At 45.2% G+C, this 9,032-nt stretch overlaps 1 long non-coding RNA gene across 1 annotated transcript in view; it reads left to right on the forward strand.

Moving 5' to 3' along the window:
- Positions 1 to 7,190, forward strand: part of LOC141110106 (uncharacterized) — a 45,045-nt gene extending 37,855 nt beyond the window's left edge. The window contains exon 3 of the long non-coding RNA XR_012236242.1: positions 6,881 to 7,190. This is a non-coding gene — a long non-coding RNA (uncharacterized lncRNA). The remainder of the gene's footprint in view (positions 1 to 6,880) is intronic.
- Positions 7,191 to 9,032: the final 1,842 nt, after the last annotated feature.

Genomic DNA, 9,032 nt, shown 5'->3' on the forward strand with positions numbered 1-9,032 from the left:
GAACAGCAATTTTCAAAGTCTTGCCACAGATTCTCAATTGGATTTAGGTCTGGACTTTGACTGGGCCATTCTAACACATGAATATGCTTTGATCTAAACCATTCCATTGTAGCTCAGACTGTATGTTTAGGGCAGTTGTCCTGCTGGAAGGTGAACTTCTGCCCCAGTCTCAAGTCTTTTGCAGACAAACAGGTTTTACTCTAATGCCGTGTACACACGAGCGGACTTGCCAACGGGCTAAACTCCGTCGGCATTTCCGACGGAAAGATTTAGAACATGTTCTATATCTGAGTCCGTCGAAAATGCCAACAGAAAAAGTCCAATGGGGCATACACAAGGTCGGAATGTCCGACCAAAAGCTCCCATCGGGCTTTTTATGTCAGGAAGTCCGGCCGTGTGTACGTGGCATAAGATTGCCATGTATTTGGCTCCGTCCATCTTCCCATCAACTCTGACCAACTTCCTTGTCTCTGCTAAATAAAAGCATCCCTAAAACATGGTTCCACTAGATTTTAATTAGGGGTATCAGAGTAAAGGGGGCTGAATACAAATGCACACCACACTTTTCAGATATTTATTTGTAAAAAAATTGGAAAACCATTTATCATTTTCACAATCATGTGCCACTTTGTGTTGGTCTATCACATAAAATCCCAATAAAATACATTTACGTTTTTGGATGTAACATGACAAAATGTGGAAAATTTTCAAGGGGTATGAATACTTTTTCAAGGCACTGTATGTGTGGCAGAGAACTAACACTGCACATCATCCTGAACACACCACACCCACCGTGAAACATGGTGGTTGCAGCATCATGTTGTGGGAATGCTTTTCTTCAGCAGGGACAGGGAAGCTGGTCAGAGTTGATGGGAGAATGGATGTGTCATGGTTATGTAATAGAGTTTGTCTGTCAGCTTACCTCTCACCATGGGTTCATCTCTAGAGACCAGCAACTCTCACTGGACTGCTTTTATAATCTCTCTTCTAAGCATGGCTCCACCCCAGCTCCTATCAGAGAACACTATATTAACCTGTGCACTGCAGGCCAACCCTGCTGATCAATATTGTGTGTTTGGCTTCCTGTTTCCTGCTTGCCATGTGCACTGCGTTTATCTCTGTTACCGATCTTGGTGTGTTCTCGACTATTCCTGTCTGCTCGTGACCCTGACCTTTTGGCGTGTCCCCGACTATCCCTGTTTGCCTGTGACCCTGAAACTTTGGCGTGTACTCTGTTGTCTTTGTCTGCTAGTCGTCCCGACCTTGGCTTATTCCCTTACTATCCCTATCCTCCTGTTGCCTACTGTGGGCGTGAGCTAGGGAACCCTGGGGGTCACGACCTGGAGCCAGTTGCAGCCCAGTCCATCCTCACCACTAGAGGCTCTGGTAAACACCTGCTGGCTCTTGGACTCCACGCCCTAGGGAATCTTACGCTCTAACCCCGGTGGGATCCGTGTTGGTGTTCCAGCGGCCCTGCCTTCCTTTACCACCCTGACTCCCATCCGCAGCAGTCAGCCGTAGGGTCCACTACCTTGCGGTGCACTCCTGATTCCAACAGTGTGCATCTGTCACCTGGCCTCAGGTGGCCTAACAGTTTGCTCAGCGCCATGGACCCAGCTGACATGCCACTTCCTGCAGCCGATCCATTGCAGGGCATAGTTCGCAGACTCCGGACCCAGGAATCTAATCAGACTCAGATGATGCAATTCCTTCAAGATCTGGCTTCCCGCTTCAAGCAGCTCCAGGCCTCCTTGGGAACCACGAACCTGCAGCCTCGAGTACAATCAGCAGCTGCAAATGTCGCACCAGTCGCAGCCACACATTCATTATTACTCCCAGCTCCGTCCCGTTTCTCTGGGGACTCCGAAGCCTGGAGGGGCTTCCTCAGCCAATGCACCATTCATTTTGAGCTCCAGCCTCAAAACTTTCTGTCTGATTGGGCTAAGGTAGCCTATATCATTTCCCTCTTCTCCGGTGAAGCTTTAGCCTGGGCTACCCCCCTGTGGGAGAAGAATGATCGATTGGTTTCCAGCCTGTCCGACTTCTTGAAGCTTTTTCGGAACATCTTTGAGGAGCCAGCTTGGGTTTCTTCAGTGGCTAGTGCCCTTTTTCACCTTCACCAAGAATCTTGTTCAGTGGGACAATATGCTCTTCAGTTCTGTATCCTCACAGCTGAATTGAGATGGAACAATGAGGCCCTGGTCGCAACCTTTTTACATGGCCTCTCTGACCGAGTAAAGGACGAATTAGCAGGAAAAGCCATCCCCGCCACCCTGGACAATGTAATTTCCTTGTGCAATCAGACTGACATTCGTTTCCAGGAGAGGTCCCTAGAAAAAAAGACGCCAGCAATCCCTGGGCCCTAGTCAGCCTGAGTTCTTTCCCCGTCACCCTGTGGAGCATCCTCTGCCTGCTGAGGAACCTATGCAGCTGGGCCGGACCAGACTAACTCCTGAAGAACATGCTAGGTGCAGAACCCTGGGCTTGTGTCTTTATTGTGAGGGGAAAGGGTCATTTTCATGATTCCTGCTCGCTTCATGCGGGAAACGCTTGGGTCTAATACATTTAGGAGGTGGAGTATTGGACCCAGAAACATCACCTTCCTGTCTTCTTCTTCTGGTGTTCCTCCATGTAGGCACTTCTCCCCAATCGGTCCTAGCATATCTGGACTTCGGGGCTTCCGGCAATTTTATGGACTGGAGAACTGCTTCTTCTATGAAGCTTACCCTTTCTCCCCTCACTACACCATTGGTACTCTCGGCAATTGATGGCACTGTGCTCCCAGGGGGCCCTACTAGCTTCCAGACGCTACCTATTAGGATGTCGGAAGGGATACTCCACCAGGAGTGGATTTCGTTCCTCATTCTACCCAAGGCCTCTACCCCCATTGTATTGGGCCTTCCTTGGCAACAGCGCCACTCTCCACATGTGGACTGGGTCTCTGGGCAGATCCTGGCTTGGGGTCCTTCGTGTTTCTCATCCTGTCTTCTCAAGGTGGCCCCCAAGGAGAGACTTCCCATTGCTACCACATCCGTATCTTCTGATCTTCCTGCGGCATACAGCCATTACCGGGATGTGTTCTGTAAGAAGTCTGCTAAGGTGCTTCCTACCAACAGGTCTTTTGACTGTGCTATTGACCTTGTCCCTGGAGCAACTCTGTCCAGGGGTTGTACCTACCCTCTGTCCATTCCAGAGAACCAGGCCATGTCTAAGTATGTCGCCAAGAATCTGGAGAGAGGTTTCATCCGGAAATCCTCATTGCCTGCAGGAGCAGGGTTCCTTTTCGTTGCCAAAAAGGATGATACCCTGAGACCCTGCATCGACTATCGAGGTTTAAACGCAGTGACTATCAAAAACCGATACCCCTTACTTCTAATATCTGAGCTTTTTGACAGGTTGAAGGGGGCTTCCTTTTTCACCAAGTTGGATCTCAGAGGTGCGTACAATCTAATTCTAATACAGGAAGGTCACGAATGGAAGACTGCGTTTAACACTAGGGACGGGCATTACGAATACCTGGTTATGCCTATTGGTTTGTGTAATGCTCCAGCTGTGTTTCAGAACTTTGTCAATAAAATCTTCAGGGATCTACTGTACCAGTTTGTTGTCATCTATCTGGATGACATTCTCATCTTTTCCGAAAATCTGCTTGCTCACAGAAACCATGTCCGCACCGTACTTGAGCACCTTAAAGAGAATAATCTCTATGCCAAGCTGGAGAAATGTTCCTTTGAATGTTCTGAGGTCCTGTTTCTGGGATGTTTTGTTTCTCATTTGGGTCTTCATATGGATCCCGGAAAGGTCTTGGCCATTACCAACTGGCCCCTTCCTGCTAGCCTCACAGCTCTTTCTTGGCTTCACAAATTATTATAGGCAGTTCATAATAAATTACTCTTCCATTGCTGCGCCTATTATCGATTTGACCAAGAAGGGTGCGAATGCCAAAGGCTGGCCTCCCGAGGCTGTCTCTGCGTTTCACGATCTGAAACAGTCCTTTGTTTCTGGACCTCTCTTGAGGAGACCAAATCCTGGGACCCATTTTTTTATTGAATGTAGATGCTTTGGCGTGTACTCTGTTGTCTTTGTCTGCTAGTCGCCCCCCCTTACTTGGCTTATTCCCTTACTATCCCTATCCTCCTGTTGCCTACTGTGGGCGTGAGCTAGGGAACCCTGGGGGTCGCAACCTGGAGCCAGTTGCAGCCCAGTCCATCCTCACCACTAGTGGCTCTGGTGAACACCTGCTGGCTCTTAGATTACGCACCCTAGGGAATCTTTTGCTCTAACCCCGGTGGGATCCATGTTGGTGTTCCAGCGGCCCTGCCTTCCTTTACCACCCTGACTCCCATCCGCAGAAGTCAGCCGTAGGGTCCACTACCTTGCGGTGCACTCCTGATCTCAACAGTGTGCATCTGTCACATGGCCTCAGATGGCCTGACAGGATGGAGTGACATACAGGGCAATCTTAGAAGAAAACCTGTTAGAGTCTGCAAAAGACTTGAGACTGGGGTGGAGGTTCACCTACAATGGAATGGCTTAGATCAAAGCATATTCATGTGTTAGAAAGTCCAGACCTAAATCCAATTGAGAATCTGTGGCAAGACTTGAAAATTGCTGTTCACAGATGCTCTCCATCCAATCTGACAGAGCTTGAGCTATTTTGCAAAGAAGAATGGGCAAAAAGTTCACTCTCTAGATGTGCAAAGCTGGTAGAGACATTCCCAAAAACACTTGCAGCTATAATTTCAGAAAAAGGTGGTTCTACAAAGTATTGACTGGTTCTACAAAGTATTGACTCACATTTATTTGTAAAAAAAAAATTGAAAAACATTTATCATTTTCCTTCCACTTCACAATTAGCTGCCACTTTGTGTTGGCCTATCACATTAAATCCCAATAAAATACATTTATGATTTTGGTTGTAACATGACAAAATGTGGAAAATTTCAAGGGGTATGAATACTTTTTCAAGGCACTGTATTTGTTATCTACTGACTCAGCTCAGCCTCATCTTTCATTTTATTGTGTTTGTGTGCTGTAAAAAAAAAAAAAAAATTACAGCCACCAGATAGCTTGCCAAATTTTAGTGGGTTTTGTATATGAACAACACATCTAAGGTTTAGATATACTTTGTGTATTTGTTTTTTTTTTAAAGATAAACTTTTTAGGTGCCCCAGGCATACACAGACATGTCTTAAAATTATTAATACAAAAATATATTGGTATAAAAAAAAATATTTTTTTTTTGTTAAATTCCGTGTTTCAAATATCAATGAATTACTATGATAAGAATTATTAATGAACCATTATGCATCACTTATCATGTGTGTGTATTATACAATTGCAGACTTACCGTGCTTTTCCATCTCCTGATGAAGCGGGTTGCACCCCAACGAAACGCATTGGGGAACATATCTCCCCTGGATATCCCAATAAATACATATGCTTCTTTTTGAATAGCTCACAACTTTCTATTATATAATACTATTCTGCATTTGTAGTACTGCCATTAAGGGGATACCAAGGGGGCACTATATTAGGAGGGAGTTACATTTCTCTGTATTATATTATTCAATATTGTTTTCTAAATTAAAAAAAAAAAATGTCCTTCTTTAGATACTAATACATTTTTGCATAAAAAATGTTATGACATTGTTCGTGTATTCCTGGGGCACCTAAAAAAACTAAGTGCAACCACCAAGTGTTTATTCTTTGGGTCCTCTGCTTTCGGGAACTATATAATGTTTTGGGATTTAACCCCCCTAGCGGTATTCCCGAGTCTGGCTCGGGGTGGATTTTCAGTACCAAAAGCGGTAACCCCGAGCCACACTCGGGATCGATTGCATGATCCAGGCAAAGTTACTTACTTTGTCCCCAGGATCCTGCGATATCTCTCCACTGTGTGTGCGAGCTGTGTCCACCGCCGGATCTATCGCAGTGCCGGGCTCCGTTCCCTGCGAGCATGGGGATGGAGCACGGCGCCAAATTCAAACATTTTAAAAACACACAATACATACAGTACACTGTAATCTTACAGATTACATTACTGTACCACATTATTTCACTTCCGTTTTGTCCCTAGTGCTTTGTCCAGTGTCCTGCATGCAGTTTTATATTATAAATACTGTTCTTTCTGCCTGGAAACTGGTGATTGTCCATAGCAACCAAAAAGCGCCCCTTTACGTCAAAAGCAGTTTTAGAGAAGCTAGAAAACAGCGATAATAAATTAGAATCACTTGCAGAATTTAGCGATAGTGATTTGTGGGGAAATTCGTCATCAAACACTGAAAGTAATGACAGCGACAATTCTGCAACTGGGTAAATTTCAGTGTTTTTGATTTGATTACATTATTGAATCATTTTTATTATATTATTATTTGTTATAATTATTTATAGTTATTTATTATGTTATAATTTATGATTTCATGTTTCAAACTTTATCATACCTGGGCTGTATACTAGACTCTTGTTTGGACAGATTTAAGTGTGTTATTCCTAAGAATTACAGGCCTACAATATAAAATGTCAAATTTCCATGCAAAACATTGTACCGCTTTGAGCATCAAAAATCTGATCATACTGTTAAAGAGTGTGCATTCAGGGCTGGTTCACACCTGAATCGCACAGGAATGAGGTCGATGTTCTAGTGCGATTCCAGTGTGATTCAGAGTGATGCAATTTTCAGCGCATTCATTTGCATGGGCTGAAATTACACCGGTTCGGACCAAAGCTAGTGCATGCCCTACTTTTCAAAAACACACTGCACCAAATCACGTGGTACTGTGGTACTGTGATACCATGTGATCTGGTGCAGGTAAACTCACTGCAAATACAAATCAGGGTTCAGAAAACCATCATTTTAATGGAAGTCTCTTTTACCTAGGAGGCGAATGCCAAGATACCGACACCTAATCGCGTTTTGCTGCAAGCCATAAAACACTGAGAACGAAGGCAAAGGATGTTTATAACGGGAAAAAAATGCAATACACAGAAATAAAAGCTGACAAAGAACTGGAGAAAGGCGTATAAGCTGTGTCTAATGAGATTTGGGGGTCATAATGTTCTGATAATTGTCCTATCATTCGCTCTGCGTCATTCTGGAGCTCGCTCTAGATGTATATTTTGTTCCATAATCTTGCCTCTTATGCTATCTCTCCCATTTATCAATAAAATATATTGGTGTAATCAGAGAATCTTGTTTACTGCTTACTGTGTCCTTAGTCACTGATGTGTTTATTGAGTTTCGTTTAGGACGGAGGCTGCTAAATGTATCTCAAGAAAAACAGACGTTGTTTGAGCCGGACTTACTGGAAGAGGGTCTCAGTATAATGTGAATGGATGCTGTAAATAGAAATAAAACATAATATGATTTAATAGTAACCTTTTCGTTGCAATGCTTGTCAATTCTTTCCACTTAAAGTAGATAAAAAATGCTAACTTAATGGCCATTTAGTTTTGTGCCGTGTACTGTGTATCATAAAATTCAGGGATGCTGATCTCCTGCAGTCTCTTTGCAACCACTTCGTAGAGACCATAAACTCCAGTGATGGCTGCATGGCATTTCTCAGGGAGGGTTTTATGATTGTGACTACAGTGGACCATACCCGCTTCATGTGTGTTAAAATTACCTTTTTTAGTCTTCTTCGGAAGCTCATGTGACGGGGTGACCTTGCAGAAGCACAATTTGAGCGCAGGAATAGAGCACTGTCACCCTATAACAGGAGTCATTGGTGACACAGAAGCACAGGGGTCACTGGAGACACACAGAAGTGCAGGTTTTATTAAAGAAGCTGGGGTCGCTGGAGACACTTGAGACTCAGGAGTACAAGGGATCACTGAAGACACTGGAGACACAGGAGCAGAAGGAGTCACTGGAGACACAGGAACACAAGGGGTCACTTGAGACAGGAGTCACTGGAGACATGGGAACACAAGGGGCCACGACAGACACAGGTTCACAAGGGGTCACTGGAGACGCAGGAACAAGGGGTCACTGGAGACACAGGAACAAGGGATCACTGGAGACACAGGAACAAGGGATCACTGGAGACACAGGAACAAGGAATCACTGGAGACACAGGAACAAGGGGTCAGTGAAGACACATGAGTCACTAGAGACACAGGAACACAAGGGGTCACTGGAGACACAGGAGTCACTGGAGACACAAGAGCACAAGGGATCACTGAGAATGCTGGAGACACAGGAGCACAAGGAGTCACTGGAGACACATGAGTCACTAGAGACTCAGGAGCACAAGCGGTCAATGAAGATACAGAAGTCACTGTAGACACAAGAGCACAAGAGGTCACTGAAGATACAGAAGTCACTGTAGACACAAGAGAACAAGGGGTCTCAGAGATGCTGGAGTCACTGGAGACACAGGAGCACAAGGGGGTCACTGAAGACACAGGAGTCACTAGAGACACAAGAGCACAAGCAGTTACTGAAGACTTAGGAGTCACTGGAGATACAAGAGCACAAGGGGTCACTGAAGATACAAGAGTCACTGGAGACACAAGAGCACAAGGGGTCACTGAGTCACTGGAGACATATGAGAACAAGGGGTCACTGAAGACACAGGAGTCACTGGAGACACAGAAGCACAAGGGTTCACTGAAGACGCAGGAACAAGGGGTCACTGGAGACACAGGTGTCACTGGAGACACAGAAGCACATGGAGTCACTGGAGACAGGAGTCACTGGAGACACAGGAACACAAGAGGTCACTGGAGACACAGTAGTCACTAGAGACACAAGAACACAAGGGGTCACTGAAGACACAGGAGTCACTGAAGACACAAGAGTCACTGGAGACACAGGAGCACATGGGGTCACTGGAGACACATGAGTCACTATAGACTCAGGAGCACAAACGGTCACTGAAGATACAGAAGTCACTGTAGACACAAGAGCACAAGGGGGTCACTGAAGACACAGGAGTCACTAGAGACACAAGATCACAAGCGGTCACTGAAGACACAGGAGTCACTGGAGATACAAGAGCACAAGGGGTCACTGAAGATACAGGAGTCAC

Source organism: Aquarana catesbeiana, linkage group LG10, assembly GCF_042186555.1.
Source record: "Aquarana catesbeiana isolate 2022-GZ linkage group LG10, ASM4218655v1, whole genome shotgun sequence".
Taxonomy (NCBI): Eukaryota; Metazoa; Chordata; class Amphibia; order Anura; family Ranidae; genus Aquarana; species Aquarana catesbeiana.